The sequence below is a fragment of the Pogona vitticeps genome, chromosome 1 (genome assembly GCF_051106095.1).
Source record: "Pogona vitticeps strain Pit_001003342236 chromosome 1, PviZW2.1, whole genome shotgun sequence".
Classification (NCBI taxonomy): domain Eukaryota; kingdom Metazoa; phylum Chordata; class Lepidosauria; order Squamata; family Agamidae; genus Pogona; species Pogona vitticeps.
Genome location: NC_135783.1, coordinates 333,282,886 through 333,296,807, shown reverse-complemented (window position 1 = coordinate 333,296,807; position 13,922 = coordinate 333,282,886). Strand labels below are relative to the sequence as shown.

Genomic DNA, 13,922 nt, shown 5'->3' with positions numbered 1-13,922 from the left:
CCATTTTGCATCATTGCCTTCCCTTCTAATTGGTTGTTTTGGAGGTATTTTGTGCACCATATTGGTGAGCAGAATCTGAGAGTTATAGATGAAACAAACCCTGCAAAGTTTCCCAACTCTGTCACTGACATACAGGAAGGAGTGCAACTATGCTAACTGACAGAATTTGGGAGTTGTAGTGAAAAAAAGAGAATAACTTTGTAAAGGTCAGGCAAATCACCTTTAGAGGTTTTGCAGAAATATTCTTGGACTTCCCCCAATACACCAGTTGCTCTTAGGGTTGAACTAAGTCTACCCTTCATGATGGCTAGGATTGACTTTATCTTAGATATTGGCTGAAACTAAGGGAGGCGAATGATGAATGATTTGCCAAGCTTCCAGATCTCAAAACTGAGATCTGGAACCTAGACACAGCATTGGCAAAATCTGGCAAGGAATGACAGACTCTTAATAGAGAATACTCTAGCAAAGACAAGGAGGCTATTTATGCATCTCAGTTTTCACCCTAGTTGTAAAGATTAAGAGAAAGCATTGTATGGTGAATTGTCTCCAACTGTTGACTTACCCCCAGATTTATAGGGCTTCATTAAATTAAAATTCCAGGTCATGGCACCTGACCATCTAGAAGGGAGATATGCAAGTATTCCCCTATTTCAATGAATTTGTGTTTATGGTTGTGGGCAGGGTGTTGGTGTTGTTTATTGCATGCTGAACTATTCCCCATATATGGAACCAAGGATAAAACTCCTCTTGTATTATTCCACAAGAAGCTAACAAATTATCCAGAGGTATAATAGTACAATTCTTGCATGATGATCAGCCTTTTGTCACTTAGAGCAGTGGTTCTTAACCTTTGTTACTCGGATGTTTTTGGACTGCAACTCCCAGAAACCTCAGCCAGCACAGTTGGTGGTGAAGGCTTCTGGGAGTTGCAGTCCAAAACTCCTGAGTAACCCAAGGTTAAGAACCAGTGACTTAGAGCAGTGATTTTCAGCCTTTGGTCCCCAGGTGTTCTTGGGCTAAAACTCTTAGAAGCTTTCACCACTAGCAGGATTTCTGGGAGTTGTAGTCCAAGAACATCTGGGGACCCAAGGTTGATAACCACCAGTTTAGATAACTGCATAGCCAAAAATGATGCCACCTTTTTTTTGTGAAACTTTGAGTCCATTTTAAATTTTAACCCTCGGTCTGTTTTTTAGCTTTTAGCTCAACTTTCACTGTTAAAACCCACCAAAATGGTTTTAGAGCCCTGTTTTAGACCATGCCCCTATCATTTTTCTTTTCATAGTCTTTATTTTTGCTTATGTCTTATCACATCTTATTATGACTATCTGTGACTAAATATAATTAGAGTTGAGTTGTGAAGATCTAGAATAGGACAGATTATCCTGGAGGAGGGCACAGCTGTCCAACTTGAAGGAGTCTGTGCTGCAAAGTTATGTTGCAAGACCCCTTGTTAAATATACGATTAAAAGCCCATTCATAAATGTTTGAAATATATCAGGTGCATAACCCTCCTCTATTATTACAAAAAGTAGTGTGAAAAATAAATCTTAATAAGGAAAATGCCTGAATGTTGAAAGTTGAAAAGCAGAGCATAAATCTGTTGTTTTTCTTTTCGTTTCTTTTTCAGCCAAGAGCATTCAGTCAGAATCTGCTCTGATAACTTCAATATTAATGAAGTGGCGCTGTAAAGTACCAGCTATAACAAGCAGCCGAGATTTTCAGAATGTACCTGAGTCTTCTCAATGAGCATTTACAGCTCTTTGGACCAATGCCCTTCTCATATATTTGAGTAAACAACCTTTTGCACGTTTTATATTTAGGCGGATTATTCTACAGCTGTGCTATCAACCCAATTTGGGACTAGTTATTACATTCTAGCTTCTTCTACTTTTTAATCTCTTTCTCTCTCTCTCTTCAAAACAACAAAATGTTTAGGAGTGAGGCAATTACAATGTTTCAAGATGTTGGAGGTTCTTGCTTTTCAGTGCTGTTTGGCTCTTCCTTTTCTGAAAAATTGAAAGGAAATATGATAAGCAAACTGAATCTGTCGTGAGACCTGGGGCCTATGCATATGATTAGGGACAGGCGCCATGTGTACAAAACCCTGGTTTTCATCTTAGGTTTTATACACACGCACACGCACACGCACACGTACACGCACATGCACGCACGCACGCACGCGCACACACACACACACACACACACACACACACACACACACACACACACACACACACAGGTGGAGGGTGCATCCTGCTATAAGGAAAACCAATGTCTCTGGACTGTGTGTGAGACCTGGGCCAGGCAACTCACAGAGACACAAAGCAAACATACTCCGTAGTTAATGTCTTTAACCAGCTTGAACTAGGTTTGGAAACTTTCCCGGTTGAAAACAAAGTCTGCGCAAACCTTAAAACTCTGTTCGGTGTTAGCCATTGCTGCAGCTATAAACACCTGAAAAGTCCTGGCTTATATATACACTCACGGACGGAGAGAGACCTTTCTCAAGGCCATTTTTTATTATCAGATAGTGAGCAATCCCGAATGGCCATGGCTGTGAAAGGGAGAATTTAAATTTTTCCGGACTGTTGTGGTTCTTTTTCTTAATCAGAATATAATGGCATGCATGTAAGTGTTGCGCCTGCACTTTCTCCCCCTCAGTTGAAAAAGCAATGTAAAATTCCAGATATTTAATCCTCAGTCTAAAACACCAGCGGGCTGCTCTTAGATTATCAGTTTATTGCCATCTGAGATCATAGATTTCAATTAGAAGAATTAATTCATATGTCATTTTAGTATATTAAAAAGCTGCTTTCCTCCCAGTCCCCAAACAGATTGTACATTGTTACGTGGGGCTGAAATTACACTTAATATCCTCATATAAAAGAAAGAAAGGCACACAAGACTTTTCCGCTTCATTTGGTTAAAGCTTTAAAAAATAATGTTTTTTTACAAGCCTAACGGCAGTTTTATTCCTCCAAGTCACATGTGCATTGGAACTGTGTAGTCTTCATGGTTCTCAAAGCATAAAATAGGTAATAAAATGTTTTAAAAGGAATTCTTAACTATATTTGGCCCGGTGAAATAAAAGGCCCCAGTAAGTTAAACCTAATGTCATTAACTTTTTGTGGTTTTCATGCAATTTGTAATCCAACCCCCCCCCCTCCAACCCAAAACAAAAAACCACCTCTCTATGGTATGATTGAAACTGCTGGAGTGCAAGAGGAGGTAGCTAAAACAATAATGAAAAAAGAGCAAATAAAAAGGAGCAGGGTTTCCATTTTTCTACTAAAGAAACTGACTCAGTATTGAAATTCTGTAAAGGTATAGTTAGTCGTGCTTTAATGTTCATATTTTAGAAAACAATGTGAAATTCATTGGCGTAGACTTAATTTTCAGAGCACCCTGTTTCAATAGAATGGGTTATTTTACTTATTTATTTAAAATATTTATACTGTGCTCAGGAAGATCTTGGTTTGCCTGCCAGAGCACAGCAATGGATAGTTTGTCTAGGAGTGGTTAACAGGATGAAGCCCAACATGATGGGAATTTCTCAACATACACTGTGGCCACTGTCCTTTGCATTCTTATCACAGACAGCGCTCAGAAAATGCTGTTTTGGATCCCTCAGCTGCCTGGCCATGCTGGCTGGGGTATTGTGGGAGTTGTGGTTCTTTATGCAACTTTCCCAAACTATACTAGTTCACAGTACATTTCTTTGTAGTCAGTGGGGTGATAGGTTTAGTGGAGGATGGCTCCTGCATATGATTGCCATGCATAGGGCTACCAACCCATCTGTAAGGAGATCTTGTGAAGAAAAGCAAGCAGGACCACTCTTTCAAGACTACCCTTGATGATATATATATTGCTCATCTCCTCTTAGCATCCACCTGTTTAGCAAGGCCTGGGTCTCTCTTGTGATGCCTCTTCACATGTGTCTATACTAAACAAGGAGGCAGTAAATGATCATAGTCAGTGGCACAGACATCATTGAGGGAGGGGGAAACTGTGTTGTCCAGCACTCCCTTCCTTATAAGAGCTCTGCTTATAAGTAATGTTCCAATATAATCTTATTTTGTACAATGGGATCTTTTTATAACTGCTAGAGTTGACCTTTGGTCTAGATGGGCAGAATAGAAATCAATCAATCAATCAATCAATCAATCAATCAATCAATCAATCAATCAATCAATCAATCAATCAATCAATCAATCAATCAATCAATCAATCAATCAATCAATCAAATAAATAAATAAATAAGTGTTGCACCAAAAGCATAGAATTCTAACCCAGGCAGGGAACAGATGTTAGAGACAGCTTGTGACTGACATAGTGAAATTTTTGACTAACAAGAGTGTCTAAATGTCACAGAACAGGCCCCCTTACCTCTGTGATTATGCAAATCACCTTATCTCACCTTATCTTGTTTGGCAATTGATCTTTAGGACTCCACCAAAGTATACCTTTGAGGTATAATTTCACAAACCTGGAAAGACGGCCTCAATTAACTCTCTGGAACTTTTATATTCAGTTTGAAGTCACATTTTCTATATAAAAATGATCAGGACACTACTTTGGAGCAACTTGACTAGCTCAGTGGTTTAGGTATCTAGCCAGAGGTTGGGAGTTCAGTTCCACAGTGGGCCTCCTCAGAAGGGGCTGGACTTGATGATCCACAGGGTCCCTTCCTGCTCTGCTGTTCTAAGATTATAACAATAACTTTGCCAAGCAACAGAATGGGGAAGAAGAGGCTCTACAGAAGTTCTTAGACTACAAATCCCATCATCCACCACTGTTGGTTCTGGTGGCTGGAGTGCAACAGCAATTCTAATCAAATTGTAAATACATAAAGCCCAAGCACTGAAAAATCATGATGATTAAAACATTTTTCTTTTGATTTGTATTCATGTACATTTGATAGACTATAAAGAGAGGAGTAAATCCACCAAATTTCAGTCAGCTGATTTCACAGGTTTGCATGCAAGACATTTATAAAGTTTCCTTTTCTTGGAGGGGGAAACCCCCAACCTAGTAGACTGGGGCTACTTGTGTCCTATTTGAACTGATTTTACAGATTCACTCCACTTTGCCCCAAATCTGAACTGGCCATCCCAGTTCAATCCAGACTTCATTCAAATCGGATGTACATCCCTAGTAAATATTATACATCTTAAAATTGATAATAAACTGACCAGGGTGTAGGATGGTATGACCAAAGCTGTTTTTATCCTGGGTGCCTGTAAACCCATTGATTTTAATGGATTAAAGCCTGTGTTGGATTATGGTCTTATTCTCTCTTGGTTCCATATGTGAATTCAATAAAGCAGAAACAGCAGAATGTTGTGGTACAATATAGAAAAAGAAAATAAAAGAAACTCATATTTGAAACTCCCTTTGCTGGGTCTGTCACGGCCACAATATTTGTCTGCAAATGCTGTTTCGTTTGAGGAGTTCAGGTTACTAACTTTTCTGTTTTTTTCACCAGTTCATTCCGAGAACAATTCAAGTTTTCATATATTAAGAAAGAAAGAAAGAAAGAAAGAAAGAAAGAAAGAAAGAAAGAAAGAAAGAAAGAAAGAAAGAAAGAAAGAAAGAAAGAAAGAGTGCATGTACTTTTAATAAGAGAGTCAACGAAGCCAGAAAAAGTTGGGACAGCAGATCAAGAAAATTATCAGTCTAAGCATTCGGTGTTGCCAATTCCAAGGAAGTGAATAAATCCTGATGCTCTGAGTGTGCCACATCCTAGGCAACCTCAATGAATCCCTGAGCAAGAATTATTCAAATTCAATTTGGTGCTTTCTGCTTTTCATCTACATTATCAGCAGTAGACAGTTTTAAATAAAAGGACGGAAGTACACATTCAAACCAGACTGAGCAGTACTGCAGAGCAGACACTTCAATACAAAGAAAACTGTATCAGTTTCCCTGGGGTTGGGGCTAAAATATTGTTGTGTACAGTGTTTGAAAAGTGTGACTGAAAGGAATTATGTATGCAAACTAAGTTTTTCATCTCTCCCCCCCAACGTATTTCATGAATGCATGGCAAAAACAACAGACCACAGAAAAACTGCCCTAAGGAAGCAATTGCCTAAGTGGACCATGATATATTTAGCCTCAGTTGGGGTTGATCCAGTAGAGAAGTAAAGAAAAATTCCACCACACTTGAATTATATCAGAGTTTTTTTTTGGGGGGGGGTTGAGTTGAGTTCGCAATTCACTGAGGCAAAACAATTTGTATTATCACAGTCACCAACATCTGTTTTGTAAACAAACATTGCTAATAAAGTAACGATCACTGCCTCTACTTCCTGCATTTCAAGTCACCTCTCACTTTACTCTCTGCAGTCCTCTGCAGTTCCTTCGAACGTTGGTCCCCAGATGTTCTTGAACAACAACTGCCAGAAATCCTGGCTAGCACAGCTAGTGGTGAAGACACCTGGTAGTTGTCATCCAAGAACATCTGGGGACCCAAGGTTGGGAATCATTTTTCTAAAACAATGGTTCCCAACCTTGTTCAAGTCACAACCCCCTTTTATAACAGCCAAGTAACCTGAACTAGGGACAGGAAAGGATTTTGGAATTTTCAAGAGTAACACCAAAATTACCTACTTCATTTCTCCCAGGACTCAGTGGGTAAAATCTTGTTGCTTAGTGTATCAAGCAGGTCACACTAAAGTAGGCAGAATGAATCAACAGAAATTTGGTGAGTCAACTCCTTCCAAATTCCACTGATTCCGATGGGTTTATTCCAGCCATGACATACTAATCACCAGGATTTCAGCCTTTGTGTGGCAAAACATACCTTGCCATGAATATTTGTCCATTTTCATGCTTTGCATGTTGTTCTGCAGGCAGGAAATTGTGCATACCTTTTTTTAAAAATGGGAATGGTTAAAATGTGTAGAATTGAAAAAAAATGCACCAGCACACTTTGGACAATGGGGGAAAGTGTATAGCAGAAAACTGCATAAATAAATGCATTCATTATGGACAACACATATGAATTGTCTCACAAAATGAGACACACGTAGGGTGGGATGGAAATGCAGGTGGGATGAAGTGGAGGTTGATTGCAGAGACACCCACATCAGTGTGTATTGCAGTCTCCTGTGGAAATGTACTAAAGTGATACATGAAGGCTGAGTTTCATGACCAAGCACCTATGTGTGGTCTGCACTGCTTGCACATGCCCACTAAGTAAAAAGCCAATAGCAATTTTTATTTTAAGAATTCATGTGACTGGGGCCAGATTCCTGGTTTTTAAACATAAAAGTTTGGCAGCTAGCCTAGAGGTGTCTTTTTAAAGCCCCTTCTCACCCACTTTGCCCGTAGTTTTTTTGGGGGTTTTTAAAAATATGCTCGTTTATTTTTTTTTACAACCTTCCAAGTGTCTTTCTCCACCCCATACAATTTTATTATAACATTTTGTTTAGGCACTCCATTCTGTCCTCACAGAAAGTAGGGACCTATTTAATGGCTCACATGATATGCCCATATAGGCTGAGCTCCTGAAATACCAATGCTCCTTTAAAATTAGACACGGGAGACACACAAAACAGGAAGGGAAGGTGAGGAATGGGAACTTTGCAAAGATGATGAAGGGTAAAGAAACCAGTTTAAAAAGAAAGAAAGGAGTGCTTCTCAAACTGGAGTTTCGCACCTACTGGTGGTCTCATTTCCTTGGTGGCTCACACGGTCAAAGGGATTCCACTCTACCATTTCCAGGTCTTTTTACTGCTGTGCTTAACAGTCAGGTTTGATCCCATAATCTTACATTCTATTCACAAACAAACTCCTTTATATGTATTATTTATCGATTTATTTAAAATATTTTTCAGCACCCATCATCAATAAGATTTCAGGGCAATGAAACATATGAGAATCAAAAATTATGCAGATGAAATACCTTTCCCCATCCATTTATTATTATTATTATTATTATTATTATTATTATTATTATTATTATTATTATTATTATTATTATTATTATTATTATTATTATTATTATTATTATTATTATTATTATTATTATTATTATTATTATTATTATTATTATTATTATTATTATTATTATTATTATTATTATTATAATAATAATAATAATAATAATAATAATAATAATAATAATAATAATAATAATAATAATAATAATAATAATAATAATAATAATAATAATAATAATAATAATAATAATAATAATAATAATAATAGTAATGTAATAAAAATCACAACTGATAACCATGTAAATAATGAGCTAAGTCATAAAACCAACCTATTAAACAAGCAATAAAACAAGAAATGACACAGACTAAAACAAAGCAAACTAAAATATGAAGCCAGACAAGACAACATTTCTGTGTTGTATCCATTGAGATTTAATACTAAAGAAATAAACAAGAAGGTTCAAACATGAGTAGTGTTGTTCAGTGTTGACAACTGCCATGATAGTCTCGTCTTTTCCATTGGAGATTGAGAGAAATAGGGCTGTCAAGGTGGAATGAGTTGACACGTTGATCCCCATAGTGGAATACTTAAGGAAGATCTCACTTCAGAAGGCATGCGCTGGGTGGCCATGTGTTTATATTTCTAGAAGACAGCCCTCTATTTAAACCAAGGGTCTCAAACATGCGGCCCGGGGGCCATTTGCGGACCCCAGATGATAGTTTGTGGCCCTCGCCTTGCCTGCCCCCCCAAAGCGCCCACACATCCTCTGCTGTCAAGAGTAAAAAAAAAGGCTCGCCTCGCTCGCCGGCTCTCTCCCAAGACAGCACTTCTTGCACCCTCCATCCCGAGCTGCAGCCTGCCAGCCAGCCCACCTGTCTGTTGGCTAAGGAAACTCCTGGGCGGCTTCCTCGGGCTCTTGCTCCACTTGGCGGAAAATCTGATGTGGCCCAGCCTCACCCAGACTCTGTCTCTAGCGGCCCCCAGGTAAATTGAGTTTAAACAGTTGTTAGAATAGACAGCCTTTAGAACAGAAGAGCCCTTTAAATCCATTTTAAACACCAAGAACCATCAGAAGAGAGAACAGTGGCCTTGAAGCTGCCCAGTAAAGTTTAGTATGGGTACAACAGACTGAACAAGAGGTAGTTAGATTTGTAGTTAAATTATGGATTGACAAACTCAAGATCCGGGGCCTGCCTTCAGTCCCCAGAAACCACTGGTTGGTCACCAATATTCCAGTTTTCCAAATATGGGCAGCCTAATCTATATATTGTACAAAACAGACAACTAAATTTGGAATGCAGCAGTCCACAGATCAGCTAGGGCCGGACTTTCAACACAATACAACATCTATCCATGAATGTGTCTTTATTTATGAAATTAGGAATGAGTATTTATAAAACATCCTATCAAATTCTGGACAGAAAGGCTTGTTTGCTGCAAAACAGTTGGCTAAAGCAATTGGCATGTTTTGCCTTATATGCCCTCTTTTATAAGGACTAGAGGCTTACTTGTGGTGCCTTTGGTCACAGTGGTTAAACTGCAATACTACAGTCAAGACTCTGCTCACAATTTGAGTTCATTCCCATCAGGTTCAAGTAGATGGCTCAGGGTTGATTCAGCCTTCTGAGATTGGTAAATTGAGTACCCAGGTAGCTAAGGGGGCAATGTGTAGTCTGCATAATTAAATTGTAAACCACCCAGAGAGAGCTTTAAGTGCTATGGGATAGTATATAAGCAGCACATTTTGTTCTCTCTTTTTGTGCTCCTTTCCTTTGAGAGAGAGAGAGAGAGAGAGAGAGAGAGAGAGAGAGAGAGAGAGAGGTGGGGATCTGGTTCAGCAAATGGTGTAAGTGGACACTATGTGCCATGCCTAAAATGTGGACATCAAAAGACCCTTGTGGAATTGACAAATGAGTCAAACAAATTGTATGGTTCAGTCAAGTCCTTTTATTGAAGCCCACACTTTGTAGGGTTCTGGTCCTCTGGTTCCACGTCCCAAGGCCTCAGCTCGAATCTCTCAAAGTCCTTCCTACCCTCTGTAGGACATGCTCTGTTCTTGTTCCAGCTGGCACTCTTGGAGACACCAATGCACCTTGCCCCTGAGCTGCCCAACAGGCCTGCTGCTTCCTGCACCAAGTGGGCTAGAATATAAGTCAGAACAGTAGGTGATACAAGGTCAACAAGGGTGCAGCCCACTTCTCACTAGGACCTGGTCGGGCAAACCTCTCCACCCTCTCCGCGTCCTCACCTTCAGTATCTATGTCCTTCTTCCCCCAACTTGCCTCCCCCTTTTATATCTTGTGTCCTACTCTTCTTGGGTTCCTCCATCGCACCCAACACCTCTGCGTGCCCAACACCATTTGCAGTATGGTGTAGTGGATAGTGACAGACAAGGACTCTGGAGAACAGGGCTTGGATTCCCATTTGGCCATGGAAACTCAGTGAGGGAGTGGAACTGGTCTAACCACTTCTTAAACATGTCACACACCTTGAAAGCCCTATTAGGGTCAGTATACGTCAATTCCAGCCTGATGTTACAGAACACACACATACACTCTCATCCTTACCTTCCACCATGGTTTCCTCCAGTGGTTTGGCTGGGTTTTACTTTTGAGTGGTGCAACCACACCCAACTCTTCTTCCCCGACCAGCCTCACAAGGTGCCAGTAACTGGGCATTAGTGTCTTGTTCGCAAGCATTGTGGGAGGAGTAGGTGGTGGGTGGCCACAAGCTGTGCAGCTTGGCTGACCCCATTGCACATGGCAATCCTACCTACAGTGGGGTCTTGACTTGAGAACTTAATCTGTATTGGAAGGCGGTTCTCAGGTCAAAAAGTTCTCAGGTCAAATCTGCATTTCCCATAGGAATGCATTGAAAACCATTTGATCCGTATCTGCTCTTTTCCGTCCATAGAAACTAATGGGAAGCTGCTATTCCGCCTTCGACCACTAGAGGGGGATATTTTATTTCTTTTTTTCTTAGGTCAAGAAAGGTTCAGGGAAGGCAGGGAAAATACAGTCCAGGCAGTACCAGGCAGTCTGAAGACTGTCTCCCAATCCACTCTCTAAACGCTGGGAGGAGTGAGGAAGCAGACAGGCACCCTTTTCACTGCCCAACAGTTAACTGAAAGTTCAAATTTTGCACTTTCCCTGCCTCCCACATGGTTTTTTTTAGTTCATAACTCAAATCTAAGTATGTAAGTCAAGTCAATATTTTCCTATGAGAGTGGTTCTTAAGTCAAAATGTTCTTAACTCGAGCCGTTCTTAAGTCAAGACCCCACTGTATTGGATATAGGAGTCAATCTTTCTCATTTGTTCATTTTTTGGGAAGATGCATTTGCTCTTTTAAAGGTGTGCATCAGTTGCCACCCAAAGTAATATTATTTGAATGAGATGACCTGAAGTATTATATGTACTGATTCCTTCAGTCTAAGGGATAATCTGAGGTACTCATGGTAGGCAAAAAAGAGATTAGAACTGAGCTCTCGTTTCATATTCCCATCCACTGTACCAGCAAGGATAAATTGGAAACATATGAGGGAAACATCAATGAAAATAGCACTTTCACTTAGACTTTAAAGCACATCCTGAAAGGAACTGTTTTCTTATTTCATTTGAGGAGCAAAAGGCATGGAGCATTCGTTACATGGGAGATTTATCTGGTAAACAGTAAGCTACCAAATGTTAGATTTGTTTCTTTTCCTTTCTAAGCCTGACAAGCGAAAGAAATGGTTCTTCAAAACATACTTCCTAATATTCAGCGAAGTAAATGTTGAACAGCTGTAACCTAAAGTATGGAAAAATTAAATGAAAGGCACATTTAGGATTTATAGAGCTGAAAACCACTCATCCAATGGAAAGTGGAACTTTGATGAGCAGAAACTATGTTGTTAATGCAGAATGTTTTACTGGTACTTTAAATAATATTAACTTCCAACTTCCAGACTGTAATCTGAAGCTATATATACCTTTGGATCCTTTTTTTGTTGTTGTTAAAAATGATGCAGTGCGTGTTCTGAAAAATTAATATGGCTGTAAAATATATTTTAATGTCCTGCTAAAATTAACAGTGACTAGTTAGCCAGCAAACTTTTAGATTCCCAGAATAGGAGAAGCCTACAGAAGTCTGGAAATTTAACATGTCAATGCTTTTTCAGTTTATTGTCTTGTGATCATAGAGTTTTACACATGTGATGGTAAGACTCACACAGTTATCCATTTTCTGAGAAACACACGTCAAAAAAATGAAGTATGTGGAATCACTATTTTACTAAAACCAGTTTATGACTGTTAGTAATTTATACAGTATTTATGTGTAAAGACCTTTCTCTAATTTAGTCACTCTCACATGTGCCTTGTAAGGCAAATAGTTGTAGCTGCTGTTACACTCTTATAAAATGTGTAAAATAGTCAAAGCACTACCCAGAGATTAAAAAGTAAAACAGTCCCTGTTCCGCACTCTTGAAATCTGAACAATATGATACAATAGGAAAATGAATGTGGAGGGAAGAGGAAAGTGAACATATTCTTGTTGGAGAAAATAATAATCTTGCATGTGAATTAACACTCGGCTTCAGTGGGAAGGGTGTGTGTGTTTTTCAGCCTAAAATAATTATGTCTTGCCACTAGCTAATTAGCAAAGCCTTTTTTCTCTAGGCTTGAGGCAGGGCCCTGCCCCTCTTCCTACTTGTTTTGTTTGCTCTCTCTCTTCCTTTCTGATTTGTGACCTGAGCAGACATTTAAACTCTGCTCCTGACCTCAGTCCATGTGATCAGCATGGTAGATTTCATTTTCCCAGCATGCTCGAGATTGCAATCTCTTTCTTTATCCTTTTGTTCTTCTGACTGTAACTAAATTTCCACAACTGTAAGTAATGATGTTTTTATTTTCTATTTAAGCTAGTTGCAGAGAGATTTTTATATAAAAACACGCTAGTCACTGTGAAAAAAAGAGGGGTAGATGGACGCTGGAACTTTTAGCTAGTCTCTTTCACCTTTTCCCTATCAGTACCCCAAGATCAGAAAAAAGCTTCTGTCCTTTATGCTCTGTTAACTAAAAGGAATGAACAAAAAAATTCTTCTAAGACTTCTAGTATCAATTGTCAAAATTACATAATCTCGATAATATCCCAACCTGGAAGCCCTCCCATTATTACTGCAGCCCTAGGGAAGCTGGTTGCTGGAGGCAAGTGTTCTTCTTGGAATAAAGTTATCTGCATCTCCCCTCCCCCTGACTCCATTCAGATTGCTTGCTATGTCCATCCATTCCAACAAGAGCAAAACAAACAACAAACAGTAGTTATTTTCCTTTTTAAAATGTCATTTTGGTTTTATTGATTTTTTAAAAGGTTGTTTTTCTTCTTTTTGGCACCCAATGAGCTCTCAGAGTGGCTTATTGTTAGAAGCAATTATTGGGATATAAGCTTAAAAGAATACTCACAATATTCAGAAAAGCAATGAAAATATAGCTACCAGTTGCATCGCTCAGAACCCAAACGCGTGACAGTAAAAAAGTCTGAACCTCCCCTAAGAGTGCAATAATTTCTTTGTTTAGGCATTACACTGAAGCTAACCCTTTCTCCAAAATAACAGCTTATATATGGTTCCAAAGCAGTCAGCTGCCCATGCAGACAACCCTGCAAGGCTGTTTCAGCTGGGCAATCCGCCAGAGATGGAAGTAGGTGGAGCAGACCACAAATGCCACCTGGGTTTCCTCACTTTTTGTGGTGAGAGTCACTCCCCCCAAAAGAGAGAGAGTTTCCCAAACCATCGATGGTGGGGCCACCCACCCTCAGGACCTCCGTCTTGTCCAGATTCAGCCTCAGTCTATTCTCCTGCATCCATTGCAGTACAGCCTCCAGGCAGCGCTGAAGGGATGGAACAGCATCCACTGTTATTGGAAAAAAGGAGATGTAGAGCTGGGTGTCATCAGCGTACTGATGACATGAAGCCCCGCACCCCCTGATGACACCA

General features: G+C 39.6%; 1 long non-coding RNA gene across 1 annotated transcript in view; it reads left to right on the top strand.

Moving 5' to 3' along the window:
• The window catches only part of LOC144586084 (uncharacterized), a 31,923-nt gene extending 25,704 nt beyond the window's left edge, over nucleotides 1-6,219 (top strand). The window contains exon 2 of the long non-coding RNA XR_013540808.1: nucleotides 5,492-6,219. This is a non-coding gene — a long non-coding RNA (uncharacterized LOC144586084). The remainder of the gene's footprint in view (nucleotides 1-5,491) is intronic.
• Nucleotides 6,220-13,922: the final 7,703 nt, after the last annotated feature.